Source organism: Adiantum capillus-veneris, chromosome 25 (assembly GCF_014529385.1).
Source record: "Adiantum capillus-veneris isolate H3 chromosome 25, ASM1452938v2, whole genome shotgun sequence".
Classification (NCBI taxonomy): Eukaryota; Viridiplantae; Streptophyta; class Polypodiopsida; order Polypodiales; family Pteridaceae; genus Adiantum; species Adiantum capillus-veneris.
The window spans coordinates 96487630-96506673 of record NC_140955.1 but is presented as its reverse complement, the minus strand read 5'-3'; the positions used below and the strand labels follow the sequence as shown (position 1 = coordinate 96506673).

Sequence of the window (19044 nt, the reverse complement as noted above, 5' to 3'; positions counted from 1 at the left end):
CTATTTAGTGCTCTATAGTTGATATGTACCGTCTTTCTTTTGCACTAATAGCACGGGTGAACAAAATGGAGATGAGCTAGGCCTAACGATGCCCTTCTCAACTAACTCATGCACTTGCCGCATAATCTCCTCTTGTTGAGCTTGAGAAACTCTATAAGAAGGTTTATTAGGCGGTGAACTTCTTGGAAGAAGTTCAATTGCATGGTCATCATTGCCTCGTTTAGGAAGTAATTCACAAGGGATGTATTCAATAAAAACATCTTGAAACCCCTTGAGAAAATTGGATAACTCTAATTCCTTGTGATTGTTTATATTTTCTTTTGCTAAAGCATTAGGTTCATTTTGGGTATCTTTAACAAAAATCATGTACATGGAAACAGAGCTCTTTATTGACTTATTAAAAGCTTGCGTATGTACAATGGGGTATGGTGTTACCCACCTCCTTAGCATCAATGTACATGGGTGAAAGCATGTATAGGTGGCCTGGAAAGTAATGTCAAGGACATTGCTTTTTTGCGCTTAAAAGTGGGTGTTTTAAAAGTGCTTCAAATCTCAAAAAGAATATCACTCTCCTAAGGTATGTCAATTAAGTCTCTTAATGTAACGTACCACAATTAATGAGACTAAATGTAATTTACTGCTGAACGTTGGGCCGCTTCTTTCCCGCTTCAACCTGTCTGAGCTTTCTTTGTCTCTGAGATCTCTCTTGGAGCTCTATCTAGCTCCTCTCTGTCTCTCTCTCACAGAGCTCTTGCTGAGCTTTCTGTATCGCTCAGCCCCCTCTCTCTCTCTCTTTCTCTCTCTAAGCATGGCTCCTCTTGTGTTTGAGCTCGCGCTCATCTCTCTCTCTCTCTCTCTCTCTCTCTCTCTCTCTCTCTCTCTCTCTTAGCACTCTTTCTCTCTCTCTCACGAACTCTATCTCTATAGGTTCCTCTTCTACTTGATGATTCTTGAGGTATGTAAATACTTATTATGCTTTGTTAGTACCTTGCTAATTAGTGCAAGAAGTGCCATGTATTAATTAAATAGCGTGTAGTTATGATTTGTATTGTATTTCTTGTAGAGCAATCCTTTGAAAGTACTGCAACAATGGAGCACAATGAAGAACTGTCTATCAGCTCATCGTCATTGAGTAGAGAAGCTCAACTTCAGCGCAGAAAATTAATGAGGGAATATTGGGCTGCTCAGAAATGAAAGCAACGTCAGGCAACGGTCAACTTTGTGACGGAAAGCAATACAGGGGAGATGGATGAAAGAAAGAAACGAAGGATATGTCAATCTATGGTACAACACTTTGATACCTTAACCGTGGGAATGGATGCAAGTGGTAGGAAGGAAATCTTTGATGAACTTCTTCAACATCCTTGCTTCCTTACTATGCAGAGTAAATCCAAAGAGTTGGAAGCAATTATGTTGAGAAACATCCGCAACACTTTGAATCATGTGAAGGTCCCAAGATCTTTAGACGAGTTTTTTGTGAAGAAATCAGCAATGATGATGTTGGTGAATGGTGGAAGCAAGGAGCAAAACACTGACATGAGCATACCGCAAGCTGCCAAGCTTATGGGGATCCACAAAAGAAACTTATATTCAGCCAAACATCACTTAATAGTGTCAAGTGAATCCGATGGTTCGTTCCCTGCATCTACGTGTCATAGAGATGATGCACGGAGAACTCACATCACTCAAACTGTTAAAGACATAGTCTTTCAATTTTGGACGGATGAGACGAGGGTGTCCCCCAACAAGAAAGATGTTTGTAGTAAGAGACTAGCTAGATGTTCATATGTAAAGCATCCAATCCACCTTCTTGAGGAGCCTCAGGTAATTGATATATTTTTTTAGCACTTTTTATTGGTGCTACAACTCATATTCCTGCTACAACATTATGTTTCTATACCACTTTTTATTGGTGCTACAACTCATTACTACCATAACATTATGTTTTTATACTTCTTTTTATTAGTGCTACAGCTTGTTTTGGTGTTTTGCACCACTTTCTAGTGGTGCTGCAACATTAAAAAGTGGTGAAACATTACTATATTGGTCTCTAATTGAATCTGAACCACTTCTAAAATTTGATCAATAGTTCTAAATGTTTTTGAAGCACTTTCACTTGTGTTTCCACACCACTTTTTAGTGTCTTTGAACCAGTTTTTAATGTTTTGTAGCAGGTTTTAATGTTTAAGAAACAGATTTTACTAGAAATGCACCAACGCTTCACCGTAAACCCTACAAAGTGGTGTTCACCCACTAAAAAGTCTTGTTTACCCAATGCTAACAGACGTGTTTTACAAACTCGTAGGGGTGTTACAGGTGCAAACGTTTTTGGTGGTGCAGCTCACTTTTTCCAAGTGATGTAGCAACTTTTAGTCATGGTGCAACAGTTATAGTAGTGCCATAGACTTTTTACTGCTGCTGCACGAATGGTGTCCACCACCTTATGATGGTAACCAAAACCATATTAGTGGAGTTTGAACACATTTTGTTAGTAAACACTTACAAGTGCTGTCACACCACAATGAAGTGGTGGACACAACACTTACAAGTATAAAAACCACTTTCACGTGGTGTCTGACCACATTCAAGTGGTGAGAAGCCACTTTCATGTGCTAAGTCACTACGTCAGTCCATCACTCCATGCAAGTGGTGAGGCACCACTCCCAAGTGGTGTGACACCACTTTCAAGTAGTAACTAAAACCTTATCACTGCAATCAAGAGGAAAGTTCCCGCTTTCAAGTGGTTAGACACCACATTCAAGTGACAAGAAAACGCGTTAAAGTGGTGACTGCCCACTTTGAACTAGTTTCTCACCACTCTCAAGTGGTGAGACACCACTTTCATGTGCAAAGTACTACGTTAGTCATCACTCCATGCAAGTGGTGAGACACCACTTTCAAGTGGCCGAACACCGCATTCCAATGACTTGAATCCGCGTTCAAGTGGTGACTGCCCACTTTGAACTAGTTTCTCACCATTCTCAAGTGGTCATCAAGTGGTGAGATACCACTTTCAAGTGATAGCTTAAACCTGGTCACTGCAATCAAGCGGCAAGCTCCCACTTTCAAGTGGCCAGACACCGCATTCAAGTGACCAGAATCAGCGTTCAAGTGGTGACTGCCCACTTTGAAGTAGTTGCTCACTAATTTCAAGTGGTCATCAAGTGGTGAGACACCACTTTCATGTGCTAAGTCACTATGTCAGTCATCACTCCATGCAAGTGATGAGGCACCACTCCCAAGTGGCAAAACACCACTTTCAAGTGGTATCTAAAACCTTGTCACTGCAATCAAGCGGCAAGTTCCCGCTTTCAAGTGGCCAGAAACCGCATTCAAGTGACCAGAATCCGCGTTCAAGTGGTTACTTCCCACTTTGAAGTAGTTGCTCACCACTCTCAAGTGGTCATGAAGCACTTTTCACAAGAGCTCCTCCACTTCCAAGTTGTGTTGGACCACTATCTAGTTCTGATGCTGGTATGTCGCCTAGTATTTTGTCCCTCCTAGCTACTTTTTAAGTGCTAGATTTTAATTGGTGACTGGCCACTTTGAACTGGTCGCTCACCACTCTAAAGTGGTCATCAAACACTTTTCACAAGAGCTCCTCCACATTCAAGTTGTGTTGGACTACTATCTAGTGCTAATGCTGGTCTGTCGCCTAGTATTTTGTCCCTCCCAGCTACTTTTTAAGTCCTAGTTCTGAACTTCTCCATAACTTTCATGTCCTTACTCACCACTTTTTAATCGTTGCCCACCATATTCAAGCAGTGCACACCATTTTTTATTGGCGGTTCATCACCGTCAAAGTGGTTTGAATTCACTTTTAAGTCGTGCCAAACCACTTTTTAGTTACGCTGAATGCGGTTTCTCACCACTATTAAGCTGTCCTCACACAACCTCTTAATATTCTACCTTTTTGTATGGTTACTAGTTTCTACACTAATTTGTATTTGTGGTGCATTATTTTCACAGGTAAAACAATACTACTGAATGTATCATTACTAGTTTTTAGTGGTGCACACCAGTTTTTAGTGATATAGAATCACTTTTTAATGTTTTGAAACATTTTAACCAGTTTTGAATGCTAAGTTTATTTTTAACATTTGTATACATGTATATTGCAGGTGGAGCTTTATTTAAGATTCAAGACAAAGTATGCAGATATTCAGATTTTCCAACGTTGCTTCGAGTCTATGAAACCGTTCTTTGTCCAAAAATTGAGGGATCGCTACACCTGCTGTTGTATTGTGCATGTACAAATGATTTTCCTTAAAGAGGCAGTAAATCACATGCGGACTCGAAGTTTTGATCTTCATGGTTCTTGCTGCATGTGCAGCTGCCCTATATGCCTTCATCATGATGAAGTTGTCAACCATGGATGTCTTGCATACAAAAATGCAAGTATGAGCACCACTTCACTGTTGGAGTCTATACTCTGCCCTATACTTGCAGAACATAGTTTCCATAGCTACCAATGCTTAATGGGAACATGCAATGCATGTGGTGTAGGTAATATTCAGATCTATCCAAGAGAAGAAGTTGAGCAGAGTAAGCAAGTATCTGTGAAGTTTTTTGAAAATATAGTGGGTGCCACTAGATTAAACAATGAAGCTAGAAAGAGCACTGTTAAAGACATTGTCCACAAGAAAATGCTGCCTAGAGAACTTTTGCGAGTGTACCAAGACCACTTGAAGAAGTATGTTACTCACAATTTTATATTTAGGTAGCAAGCACAACAGTTCAAGGACTACATTTCTTTGTTTCCAGATGATGTGGTTGTCTCCGTCGTTGACTTTGCAGAGAACTACTCCTTCAAGGAGCAAAATGAGATCCAATCAATGCATTGGTACACTAAGCAGGTCACTATCTTTGTCCTGATTACTTATTTCCGCATCGCATCAGGTGCAATAAAGAAGACCATGCACTTTTTTGTCTCAGATGATAAACAACATGACACCTTATTTGTGCAGCATGCTTTTCTCTTACATGCTCAATGGTTGAGAGATCAAGGGCTAAGCTTTAAAAAAATTTGGGTTTGGTCAGATGGCGCAGCTTCACAATTTAAAGCAAAGCGATCGTTTTACTTTGTTGCTAGATATTGGAGCCTTATTGGCATGGAAATGAATTGGAATTTTTTTTGCTCAGGACATGGAAACGGGGAACATGATGGGGCTGGGGCTGTCATTAAAAGGGCTCTAACTCATGATAAATTGAAGCAAAATAGCGTGCGGTTGACTTGTGCAGGTTAAGTTGTCTCTTTTTTGAGAATGCATCTCAGTACTGGAGAAACTACTATGTATGACAAGCAAAAGAGGGCGGTCAGTAGGGTGTTGTGGGAGGTCAAGCTAGGCGATGTTCAGCGATCCCATCAATGGGACTGCAAACCATTGAAGGTCTCAAGAGCAATGCACTGTGTGAATGGGTATTCTGAGAACAACACTTGTGCATTGCGATCAAAACGGTTGTCATGCTTTTGTTTTCCTTGCAGGCTTGGCCATTGGAGAAAGTGTATGAACAGATCACATGTGGAGACGTGGCAATATCACACTTTGGAGCCACTTGCTAATGATTCCCAGTCATACGGAGACTCAGACGATGAGGAGTTCCATGGTGCCACTTATGCAGGTCATTATGACTCCTTAAGCGATGCTCTCACACCTGGAGACAATTTTGCTGTCACTTCTGAAGAGAATAATGAGGAGGCTGTTGACTTCTACATTTTGAAGTGTGTATTAGCTAAGGGCCTAACAACTAACGAGCAAATTGATGCATGGGGCAACAAGATAGAGAAGCATACTTATATGGTCACGGGCCATTGGTATAAATCCCTACAAGCAAACTTGTATGAGCTGTGGGATAACAAGCCAGTAGTTTTCATATATTCCCACTTGATAAGGGCAATAAAGTTCCCTATGGAGCATGTAGTGCTCGATGGCATAGGAGAAGTGTTTGAACTTTCCAATGAAAACCATGAGGCAATATACAATAGCATGCCCTTTGAATTGTAAATCAAATCTGATTTTATATCATCTAGTGAAAGATTGAACAAGATGGAATTGGTGTAAACGTACGATGGAATTGACATGTTGGTTTTTGAGAATGCTTCACCACTCCCCCCACCCCCCCCCAAACATCACCACTAAAAAGTGTTGTAGTTTCAGAAAAACTCAATAAAAATTTACCACTTTTTAGTGGTACTAAAGTGGTTTAGCCCCACTAAAAAGTGTTGCAGTTTCAGAAAAACTCAATAAAAATTTACCACTTTTTAGTGGTACTAAAGTGGTTTAGCACCACTAAAAAGTGTTGCAGTTTCAGAAAAACTCAATAAAAATTTACCACTTTTTAGTGGTACTAAAGTGGTTTAGCCCCACTAAAAAGTGGTTAAGAATGCTTCACCACTCCCCCCAAAAATCACCATTAAATGGTGTTGCAGTTCCGAAAAAACTGTTGCAATAACATAATAAAAACTTAACCACGTTTTAGGGGTTTAGCACCACTAAAAAGTGGTTCTGAGACATTCAGAAGTGTAGAGACATGTATAGTGCAGAGACAGTAAAGTGCCAGAACTTCTGTATATTACAAAAAGTATATTACAACAATTATCCAGAAACGTCTACATATCCACCAAGAATCTACAATATATAACGTTTCTGGCACTTCCGGATGTACAATCTCATTCATCTTCATTTATAACAAAGTGCTCAAAGACTAGACTCGAAAGTTCATCTTTGGGATTGCTGATGGGGTTTGCCTTTGTATACTCCAGGGTATTGGGGGTTAGTGCCCATCTGCACAGCCATGGCAACAGTGTGCGCGTGAGGTAATCAGGGTCTTGTTCTTCATCAAGAGGATCAAAGGTGGGTGGACATATACAGTTGTCCCAGACATTGCGCAGATTTTTATATCTGGAGTCATCTACTAGCAATGTCCGAGAGGAGTCGTATTCTGGAAACTTGTTCCAAACATGGTAAAGGGGCTTGAAAGACACAGGTTCACCTACAAGGTCTCTTGGAGCTCCAGCAATCTCTTCAAAATACGACCATTTTTCACATTGCCAGTTTGAGAAGAGATCCCTAAAGTAATAAGTCCTATGTTCCCATATGTCTGGCCAACATGTACTGAGGATATGCTCAATGTTAGCAGCAGTACAAGTGCTCCAAATCATTGCATCTGCTATTTGCCTCAAATCCAAAACAAATTGCTCAACATCTCTACGGTAGTAGATCCACAACTTCTCGTCCACTCTTTTTAGTTTAACTCTGTCGGAAGATGGACGTGGAGGGTGTTTAAGTTGTCCAGTCTTTGGATCACGTTTGGTTACATCTCGTTTCACGAATAGTCCATCGAGATCAAGGATGATGAGCTTTTTGATCTTGCAAAAATTCGAAACAAGATATCCCCATCCAGGGCAGTTTGGCGAAATCTCCTCAATTTCGGGGCAAACTGCTGGTTCCTGGTCTTCCTCTACTTTATCTGGTGTTACATCTGCATCCTGCTCTGCATCCTGCTTAGCTGTTATGTCTTCAACCTTCTCATCTGGTTCTTGAACATCTCCAATCCAGCCAAGTTCTGCCATAGACAAGTAGCATGCCTTAAAAACCTCAATCAGACTGACATATTAACCTTTTCAAAATACACTTGAAAAGTATACCTTCCAGGCTATTGATTTCCATTTCATTAATTTCCTGAACTTCTATGGCAACAGTCCACTTGGCAGGAGATACTGGAGAGAAAAAATAAGCTCTACTTGAAGATGCTCATGATGATGTCGGAAAGAACAATACGAGTACAATAAATAGACACTCAATGAACAATATGAGTACAATAAATAGACAATCAATGAGCAATAAACAACTAGTGAACGAAAAATAAAGCCGTTGTTTCATTATCATCAAAATGAGGGTACAAAGACAAAATTACAAAGAGGCTACAAAGCACAAAAGGTTAATAGGGGCTACATAAGTTTCTTGCGGGACTTTGGTTTGGGAGGTTTAAGGTTGGGTGCTTGGAGGTTAGTCTTTTTCCGAGCAGATGAAGGCTCCTTGGATTTTTTACCTCCTGGAGTAGGCTCTGGAGGCTCGGATGCAACCTTAGCTTTTTTCTTTGGTGTGGCGCGCTCTTCAGTGTTGCTCCTCTTTTTCCTACTCCCCAAAATCTCTGCACAAACCTGTGAAATAAGAAGTTCTGAGTCCTCATCAGACAAGTTCACTGTTGTATCCTTTTCAATTGGCTTCTCAGATGATTTTTCAGCGTCCTCTACGTCCTTGTTCATTGCAGGTTCTGGCTTCAGAGGCACCTCGGCTGACTCCTTGGATGCGTCACCTTGAGCTCCCACTACATCTGCTCTTTTTTCAGCCCTTTTTTCTTCCTTTTGTTGGTCCGGAGTGTCTTCACCTGCTTGTTTCTGGGATGCATTCTTATCCCCGCACCCACCACACATGCTATCAATATTGGGCTTGCATGATGACCCAACTTGGGAGTGTGCTACATAAAAGACAATGTAATATTACTCAATATTAAGTTACGCGAACATTCAAAGAGAAGAATGTTCCACAGAATATTACCAATTCCATCAACAGGAGATCCAAAGATGCCTTCCATTGGATCTTTCTCTGCAATTACATGGAGAAAAGAAACAAAATGGTCAAGAAATGAATCTACAATCATCTTCATATCATAAGGGATAAAAACATCGATTACCTGTACCAACATGCTCATCCATGTTTGCCTCTTCAGGTGCCAGCAGCTTCAAAGCATCTTTTAAAGGTTCCTCACATCCATGAAATAGACACTGGCCGGCAGACTTATAGGCAGTTACAAAACAAAGTGGGTGATACGGATGTTGACACCGGAGCATGTAGACACCGGTAACAACAGTCTGCATGATAGACATCCCACAAGCAAAACAATCACCTAACTGCACACAGCTATTGTCCGATCCCAAATGAACAGGTGGCCTGACAGGAAGGATAGGCATTCTTGACTTGAACAAATTAATAATCATTTCCACAAATCAAAGATGCCCTGTCGCCACTTCTACTTCCCATAAAAAAGTGTTATGCTGACCCTGTCAAAAAATAGCACTGCGTACTTTATAAAACAGTATAAGTGTTTGTGTATTACTTTCAAGAGTCTTCATCACTTTATGTGGTACCACTTAAGAGTGTTATATAAACACATTTAAGTGGTCTTTTACCATATAAAATGGTCTCTAACCATTTTTTCCTAATTAGAGTTTAACCACTTTTAAGTAATATCAACTACTACTAGGTGAATCAATCAAGCTTACATACCTATAACTGTGCTGCCTCTTCACCTAGGTTATCGAGATTGTGCACTTCAATATCAAGTCCCATGTCTTTGAGAGCCTCCTTTCTGATTTGAATCAAGGTCTCAAGATTTTCCATTGCTTCCTCGTTTGGTACAAGCCCAGCCTTATGCAACTTGAGTTCCTCCATATCCTTGTTCATTCTCTCTACGATCTTGGCGGCGCCTCGCATCAAACCAACCTGCTCATCTCTCTTTGTCTTTGATTGATCTAAAGCAATTTTTATTGCTTCAAGACATTGCTGCTTCTCTTTTAACTTTTCAGCAGCATTAGCCTTCATGTTAGAAATAGCTGCTACATCAGCCGTTGACGCAGAAAATTTAGTCAAGGAAACATTTGACATTCCAAATGTTCCCATCGAGCCAAAGGCCCGCTTCTTTAGAAATTCCTCCTTAGGCTGCCCTGAAAATTGATGTCCACCTGAGTATGTCTGCCAGTCAAAGCCTGTGCCAGTACTCTCAATGTAATTAGGCATATTTTCTGCATTAAATTTCCACTCGCTTCCAAGACATGGACCGTTTGTGGACCTCCATTCCTCCAATTTCCTATTTAAAGTTTTCTGTTGGCGTAACATTTTGATAACACCTTCAGCATACACGGCCCATGCAACTAAACCTTCAGAATCTTCAGTGGCCTTGCACTTCTGCCAAGTAAATCCATGTGCAAAATGCACGCCTACCTCGTTGTTTGGGGGAGCTCCCTGATATACTTTGTGGTATAGCAGGAGACATTCTTCATACATTTCAGGCCTCAGCCCCTTTAAATGCATCTTCTCCTTTTGGTGGCGCTTGTAAAGCCATATAGTAAGCCACTCCTCATCTGAGAAATCATCATCACATAGGAGCTTCGGATCCTGGCCAACCAAGCATAGCCCATATTCGGTATGAAAATCTTCCTTGGTGAAGCAAAATTTTGTTTGAGTGGGTAAGGCCACTCGTGGTACTGTCCACCTCCCTGTAAAAACATATAAGAATGCATGTTAGTATGTAATGAGCCATAATTAAACTTGTTTTATCAACAATAAGAAGTGGTTGAAATGATTTCTGCACCATTCTCAGTGGTACTGCAAAATTTTTAAGTGGTGGTGTACCACTAAATGGTTCTCAACCACTTAAAACTGGTTAGGTAACACTAAAAAGTCCTGCTACACCACTATTTTCTAGTGATACATCCCCTTTTGGAGTTTCTTCACCACTTTAAAGTGGTGCTCCAACACATAAAAGTGGACTGAACCACTGTTTAGTTGTGCTACACCGATGTGAATTGTTGTACACAACTTAAAACTGGTGCTACACTCCTAAAAAGTGGTGCTTCACCAATAGAATGTGGTATCTCCTTGTAAAGCTTCATCACTTAAAAGCACTTAACCACCACTTTTAGCAAAGATGCAGAACTAACGATTATTGCACTTTTGTAAAGCATCACTAAAAAGTGGTTCTACAGCACTGAAAGTGGTTGACCATCACGCACCACCACTTAAATGTGATTTGAACCACAAAAAGTGGTGACCACCACTTTATTGGTGTTTACCACTTTATACCAAATAACGTTCAGGTTAAGAAGCACCACTTTTCAGTGGTCCTACACACTTTTAAGGTACCGAATAACGTTCTAGTAAAGGAGCACCACTTTATAGTGATGTTCACCACTTTATAGTGGTCTTCACCACTGTAAACACCACTTAAATGTGTGGAGCTTAAAAGAACAGGAGTACTATGAAGGTAGCAAACAAATATGGGTACCAAAACCTCAAGTATGGGCATATGAAGTAGCATCTAGACACTCCCAAGAAAGAAGGCCCACAAGGTATCAACCTCGACAATATCCTAGGATACCTAAGAAGCAGGTATACAACAGAACAACGTTGAAAGATGTTTAAGTCTACAAAAACTCTCAAGAGGGTACATAACAAAGATGGATCTCAAAGAATGTTTATTTTGGACAAGGATTCTACACAGGTTATACAAGATTTGGCTATCAGTCAACCACAAGCCAACTGCAACTACACTAGACCTGCATGAAGATCTAAAAAACTCAACAAGATCTACAGTTCAACAAAGGAGATACAAAGGTCATAAAGAGATTTGGATTTCTAAGTCTTCCAATTTGAACCACAAAAAGTGATGAGCACCACTTTATTGGTGTTTACCACTTTAAACCAAATAACGTTCAGGTTAAAAAGCACCACTTTTCAGTGGTTTTACACACTTTAAGGTACCAAATAACGTTCTAGTTAAGAAGCACCACTTTATAGTTGTGTTTACCACTAGAAAGTGGTGCTTCTTAACTAGAACGTTATTCGGTACCTTAAAAGTATGTAAAACCACTGAAAAGTGGTGCACCATCGTGATGCTTCGCTTAAAAATGATGCTTCATCACAAAATAGTTAGGGTTTTCCACTGGAAAGTGATGCACCCATTGTATCGCCAGTTTTTACTAGAACCTTACCTCTTTTTAGTGCTGCCTAGCACTTTAAAGTGGTCCAGTATCACTTTTAAGAGATGGTGCACCATATCAGCATAACTATGTAGTGATGCAACCATGGTTTCTGCCCAACTTTAAAGGGTGTTGCAGGTGCACCACTTCAACACAGCCTATCAGTGGTGCTGTACCCATAAAAAGTGGGGTTCACCCACTTGATATTTACTAGTGGTGTGCTCACTACTTTTTCCTAATAAAGCAACACTTTAATTGAATCCATGGGGGAAATACCTACATCTAACCTGCTGAACATTTTGCTTCTTAGGTGTACCCTTGGGGGACTCGGCAGTTCTTTTTGTAGCATGCATGTGCAAAAAATTCAAAAATTTTACAAGACATAAAACCAATTTTAGAAATGCATGCATGATGCATCTAACCTGTTTTGATAGGCGACTCCTGCGTAGAGCTCTTTCCCTTCCTAGGTGTACCCTTGTCAGAGTCTGAAGGTCCTTTTGTAGCCTGGTTCTTCATCCTAAAAAAATCACAAATGCCACATAGATACAAGATCAATAGTTAAATGCATTCATGCTTGAACCTGCATGATGCCTTCGTATAAGCATGCACACACAGTTGATAAAATCTGCATTCATGCTTCAAGCTGCATGATGCATTCTTATAAAGCATTCACAAGGGTGATCAATTAGATGTGCACAATGCATATACATTCCAGAAATAAATTCTAAACTTACACATGCATCATTAATAGTTACAATCCATGATTATCTTGCCACCCAACAGAGGGCAGACCATATTGCCAGGGGTTGAACCTGGGTCCTTACGCACCCACCCATTCACTTTAACCACTAGGCCAAGCCCCCTTTGGTTATCTTGCCACACATTCAGAGACAAGCATACAACGCTTCTACATCTGCATGAAGCATGTTAAAACATGGATCGATGCTACCTAGGAAAACCAGCCACATTCAAATTCAACCAACATTCGAGATAGAATGCTTCAAGCTACATGATGGCACATACCTGTTGCTACTGCTGCAGGGGATTTTTACTGAAGTTGATGACCAGCCCAGCAAAAAGTACTCCTCCTGAATTTGCTTGTTGTTGTTGTGATGTTGCTGCTTGTTGCTTCGGCTAGCAGAGAAACGCAAAGGAGGGAGGAAAGAGGGAATCAGAAACCTGAATGGCGCTGGCGAGACAGAGAGAGGGGGGAGGAACGAGCGAGAATGAGTGGGAGGGACAAGACTCGAGAGAATATTTGCATTAAGTGCTTGAACGTACCTTGAGGTGATTATTAATGAGTAAGCACTTTCACTTAGTACACGTCAAATTTTAACCCTTTTTTTCCATAAATTTTGAATTTAATCCCACTGTTTCAAACGCCTAAACCACCCATTTTCTCAACCCCAAAAACCATATACTATATAGTGGCAAAAGCGGTCCACCTATACATGCTTTCACCCACATATCTTTTTCCCTGAACCTAAATTAGATTCTCCTTTTAGGGAATTTAACATTGGCAGCCATGCGATCAAACCATGGTGCCCCTAGGATTACATCCTCGTGCTTGAGAGAAGAGATAAAGAAGTCCTCTTTGTTCACATAGATTTGGACATGGAGCCTCAATTTCCCAATTAAGGGAGTGACTGAAGCTTCTTGCCACTTGAAAGCACCATCGGCGGGTAGGACATCTCCCATCTCATACGATTGGATGCCTAGCTTGGTGGCCAACTTTGTGGATATAAAATTGTGAGTAGAACCAGGGTCAAAGAGAATAAAACCATCATGTTCTCTTACATTTCCCCAAGCATGGCATAGAGGAGATCCTTTGTGGTGAGATTCCTCTTCTTGGATTTCAACCAAGGTAGCTCTAGGAGGCTTGTTTCATGTATTCTTGTGGGGGTAGCACAATAAGCATGCTCTTGCTCCCCGCACTTGAAACAACGGTTATCTTTACGATAACGCTCAAGCTCTTCAGGAGAGAGTTTATTTTTGCCTTTATAAACTCCCTTCTCCTTAGCTTTGTTGTTGTTGGCGTTGCCTTCATGAGACTTTTGGACATTTTCCTTCCCCTTAGGCTCATTGTTATGATCCTTGTTCTCCGTGGGCTTAAGATTTCTCATTGCCCCTGTTTAGAAATTGATTCGTGAAGCCACCATGATATGGTGAATGACCGCAAATATGGTGTGTGGCCTTTGGGAGTTGACATACTCTGCCATTTCTTCAGTTAAGACCGCACAAAATTGTTGTTTTTGCTCTCGAAAATCCATCTTTTTGAAGATAGTGGCTTTGAGATGTAAGTCCCAAAACTTGTTTACATATTTGTAGATAGATAGATTTGTAAGGAGAGAGCTTGAAGCTTTGCCATTCGGTGAGTACTTTGTCTTTGGCATCGGTGTCCAAAAAGTGCTTCATGATGGAAGCTCTTAAAGCTTTCCATGTTTGTGGAGCTTCACCATTTACCCGTAGGCTAGACCACCATTGCCTGGCAGACTTTTGAAAATGCATAGCTACATGGTGTAGCTTAGAGGACTCTATGAAGCCCTCATCTCCAAACGCCGCATTGAATTGTTGGATGAAAGCCAAGACTTTGTCCGTAGCACCAAAGGTGCCATCGTAGGTAAGGAAAGAGATGCTCTTCCCACCCTCTTTGAACTTCTTGAGCTTGGACGATCTCTTCCACGCGGCATAGGATTTCCTATGGCCTCTTCTTTTTGGTGGTTTGAAAGTTGCACCATCACTTTCTTCAGAGGAGGAAGAGTTTGAGGAGGATGGAGAAGAGGGTTACCTCTTTCTCGCCTTTTTCTTGCCTTGTTCTTCCTTATCTACACCATCAATTTCTTCATAAGATGAAGAAGATGGAGAAGAGGGTGACCTATTTCTCACCTTTTTCTTTTCTTGTTTTCTATCATCCCTCTTTGAATTATGGTGTGGAGAACTGTGCGATGGTCTTCTCCGTTTAGGAGGTGATGGAGAGTGTTTTTCCCGCCGTCTCTGTGGAGTCATCTCCGCCGAGGTGGCAGGAGAATCACTTATTTCTTGCTCTTTCGGTGGGGGCTCTTGAGTTCTCCTTTGAGAAGGAGATGCGTCTTTAAGTAGTAGATATTTTAGCCCTTCGTACAGATCCTCTTCTTCTTTCTGAATCGGAGAGAAGCCTCTTTTTGGAAGTCTCACAAGGAGGCTTCCTAGGTACTCTCTCTTCATGATGGGGATTTTGGAGAATCCCATGAGCACGTAGCTGTCGTTGCACTTCACTTTGGAGGGATGGATTGCCCATGGCTTGTTGAAGCCTAGAAACAAGGTAATTAACAAGCATAGGGGCATCATTAGTAGCCTCCTCATTAGCAAAATCAAAGCTATCAACATTAATTTCACTCTCTTTACTATCGTCAGCCTTTGTAACAACTTTTAGATGTAAACTTTTTAGGTGTACTTTGGCACTTCAAGCCCTAGTTGCTACAAACCCTAGTTGCTACTCCTCTTTACACCTTTAGAAAAGCACTCAAGCTCCTCTACTCATGGCTTGAATATCATTAATTGCAAGGAATAGAAGAGAGGGTCTTTCAACACCAAAATAGTGCCGGCTCCTATCAAGCTTCTAATAGCTCAATAGTGGTTAAGCCGCAGGCAAGCCCCGTAGGACTCCACTATTAAGACCATAGCTCTCGACGATGATGCCTCATTATCTGCACGAAGCAGGCACACTGCAAGGCTGAAAAATCCCTATTCTACTTACTCAATTGCAATTAATAGTACCAACCTTTTATAGCTAGCTTGAGGACCTCCCTTCTTGAGCAAGAAAAAAGAAACCTTGTGCTCTGATACCAATGTAACATTTAATGGCCTAGTAATTTGTGTGTAGTGGAAAATAGCATAGACATAGTGAGCATTTCATTAGAATAGATTTGTAATGAGCATAGCAAGAGTGCTTGGATGGAGAGAGCAACAAAAAGAATAACACATAGTTAGATAGGCATAAACAATACTTCAAAAGAGAGAGAAATTAAGCTATTGACAACATTTGAGGACCGGATTTATATGGAGCCGGTCCCCCTCCAAAAGGCTTTGTATTATAGGTTTCCCCCATCAAGGGAGACATTTTACAATACAATACTTTGTGTTCCCTCAATAACTAGCCAATGCAATGAAGATGGAAGCTTCAAGCACTAAGAAAACACTTTAAAACACAACATCAATTCCCTCACGGTCTCAGACCCAAGACCTCACACACCTTGGAAGATGGTGAGAGCTAGCGGGGTATGAGAGTAGATTGAGAGGAAGAAGGAGTATTCTTAGGAGAAAGAAGTATATCTCCTCTCATAGTCACTCATAATATCTTAGCGTAGCTTAGTAATTAGCATGGTAGAGGATATGAGCATGCATTGAAGCTTGGCTCTTGGTTGGATTTGCATCACAAAGCCAAGAGTTCTTGGTGTAGGCCTCCCTTCTCACAAACTTGGAGTAGATGTTGAGCTTTTCATTAAAGCTTGAGAAGGAGAGAGAGTCTATGAGATTGTGTGTGTGTGATAATGCCTTGCCAAAATCAGTCCCCCCCCCTCTCTTGGTCAACCCCTCTTGGATTTTATTCATGCTAGCACCCCATTGGACCCTGCAAAGCTTAGCCAATGACAATTGAGAAGCATAAGTGATAGCCTTTTGATATGTGTCTGCCTTTTCCCTTTTGTGAGAGCTTTAGGTATTTAATTAATGCATTTAAACTCTCATTGGAATCCTTTGTCTTCTGGCCAATAGGAATCAAGCAAGCCATTGGGCTGCTGAATGCTCATTGGACCCCTTGGCAGACTATCCAATAGTCTTCTAGAGAGCTTAATTTCTATTCGTTCTTTTATCAAGTGTTTTAAAATGAAGTAAACTAAATGTACTCTAGCCTAGTTCTCATTGGCCCACCTCTATGGCCATCCAATAGGATTTTAGTGCATCTTGGGGGCAATTGGCCTAGGGACTTGACATGTGTCCCCTATTCCCTTTGTGTAAAGGGCTTGCAAGAGTGTGTATGTGTGTGTGTGTGTGTTTCTCTCTCATCCCCTACTAAAAGGCCTCGCCCCCATCAAGATAGGGATGTGGGAAGACTTTTGAGTCTTCCCACTTTCCACACGCATCCAATTTTACCTAGGGTTGGACCATTGGACACAACCTTTGAATTTTGGAACCTTAGCATTTTGGAAGTCTTAATGGGTTGAACCTTAGGGTCTTTGAAGCCCATTGGTCTTCTGCAGATGGTCCCCTTTTGGATCCCTATTTTCCCTCCTTTGGATCCCTACTGTGACCAGTCTGCTAGCCTTACCAATAATCTAGCTTTTTCTCCCCTGGTACTTCCCCATATTAAATGATCAATTTAACATGAGAAAATCATTTAGGAGAGTTAGATATTACTTATTATGACAACTTTTATTTTTATTCTTAAAGACAACATTTGGACCTAGAGGTTTCTGCTTGCAAGGCTCTTGGATATAGCATGGAAGAATACTTGATCGAGATCTCACCCTAATGTGAATGTAGCAAATGAGCTATGCTTAATGATTGGCATCATCATGAAAATGGTTGAAATAATCTTGTGAAACTAGCTCAAAGATAAGCCATTCCTCCTTTCCCCCCTTGTTTGAAATAGACATGTAATCATTAAGTTTATAACATTGTAAGCACATCAAAGATAAATGCTGCTTCATCCTATGACAAAGAGATCAAGAGCTTTGAAGAGTAAAGATACTAAAGAAAGACAAGTCTCAAGATGCCTTTGAAAGTAGGGTCTATATGGTTGACGAGCATGCATCTTTTCCAATAGTCTTTGCCTTATGTCCATACCTTCTTCTTATAATCATAGATCCTTGTACAACTATCAAATCTAAAGCACGAAAAGGACACCTCAGGTGGGAAAATCCACTAGGGACTGGCTCCCTCCGCATTAAGGATTTAAATGCATATTATGGTCTTGAAACCAAATGAGAACCAAAGGCAATGACCCAAAGTTGTTAACCCAATCACTACTGTCTGACACCAATTAGTTGTAAATCCTTAAAAAGATAGGGGACCTGGTGCATATCAAATTGAGTTTAGTATTATTTTTATTAAATAGATGTATCAATCGACGCTACCAGCATGAAGGAGATCTACTTTAGGAGCGTACATGTATTGGAATCTATTCAAGAAAACTAGGTCATTATCTCCCACTCAATTAATGTGTGGGAGTGAAAAGCAATATTTTGGAACATCATAATGAAGGACTTAAGGTGTCTAGCATCAATGGATGCTTTAGTGGAAAGTCTTGTTGTATTCATAGGAGGTTTGTATAAGGAATAAAGCTACAGTTAACCATATTGTATCTAGTTAGTTGTAGGAAGTTACAACTAACCCAAATTATAATAACTAAATATTACTGAAACATCATAATGAAGGACTTAAGGTGTCAGCATCAATGGATGCTTCAATGGAAAGTCTTGTTGTATTCATAGGAGGTTGCTACAAAGAACAAACTGTAGAGTTAACCTTACGGTAACTAGTTAGTTGCACGAAGTTGTAACTAACCAAACTTGTAATAACTAATTCTTGTCATCAATGGATGCTTCTGTGGCAAGTCTTGTTGTATTCATAGGAGGTTGGTACAAAGAATAAACCTTAAAGTTAACCTTATGGTAACTAGTTAGTTGCACGAAGTTGTAACTAACCAAAGTTGTAATAACTAACTCTTCTCATCACATCCACCTCATAATAACTGACAATTACGAAGTTGTAACAAACTCTTAGAGCACTATATAAGATGCCAACTTATCTATCACCAAGCATAATGTAATCACATGAGCTTTAGCTCTATCCATGTTTAATATAACTCATCAGCACGTTGGTACAACCAACAACTATCGATGCTAGCAAAGGTGGAAAATGTGGCTATGGATGCAAACAGAAGCACAAAAGTGTGTTTCAATGACAATTGAGGGAAAGTGCAAGCACAAGGGAGAGCCAATGGTGTATGCTATATGTGGTTTTCCAGATTGGAATGCACACTTTTGGTGCTGCATATAAAGGGAATACTTGGAACTGATCAATGTCCACGCTTTACAACTGAAGGGTTTTAAAATTCTAGAAGGTTTTGATGTGAAAGGGGCTTAGATCATGGGCAAATCTATGGATTTGAAGTGCCGACCATGCTCACCGAACCGGGCTTAATGGCTCTCAAATGCAAGTCCAAAAGGAGAAGATATGGCCCTGTGAAGTTTTCTAGGGAGTAGGGTTTGTCATGTTTTGGCCTGTCCTCGAATGCATGCCTC

The 19044-nt window shown here is 40.6% G+C and overlaps 1 pseudogene; it reads left to right on the top strand.

Annotated features, from left to right (window-relative positions):
* Positions 1-1089: 1089 nt before the first annotated feature.
* On the top strand, positions 1090-18818 carry LOC147425338 (uncharacterized; annotated as a pseudogene).
* The last annotated feature ends 226 nt before the right edge of the window (positions 18819-19044 follow it).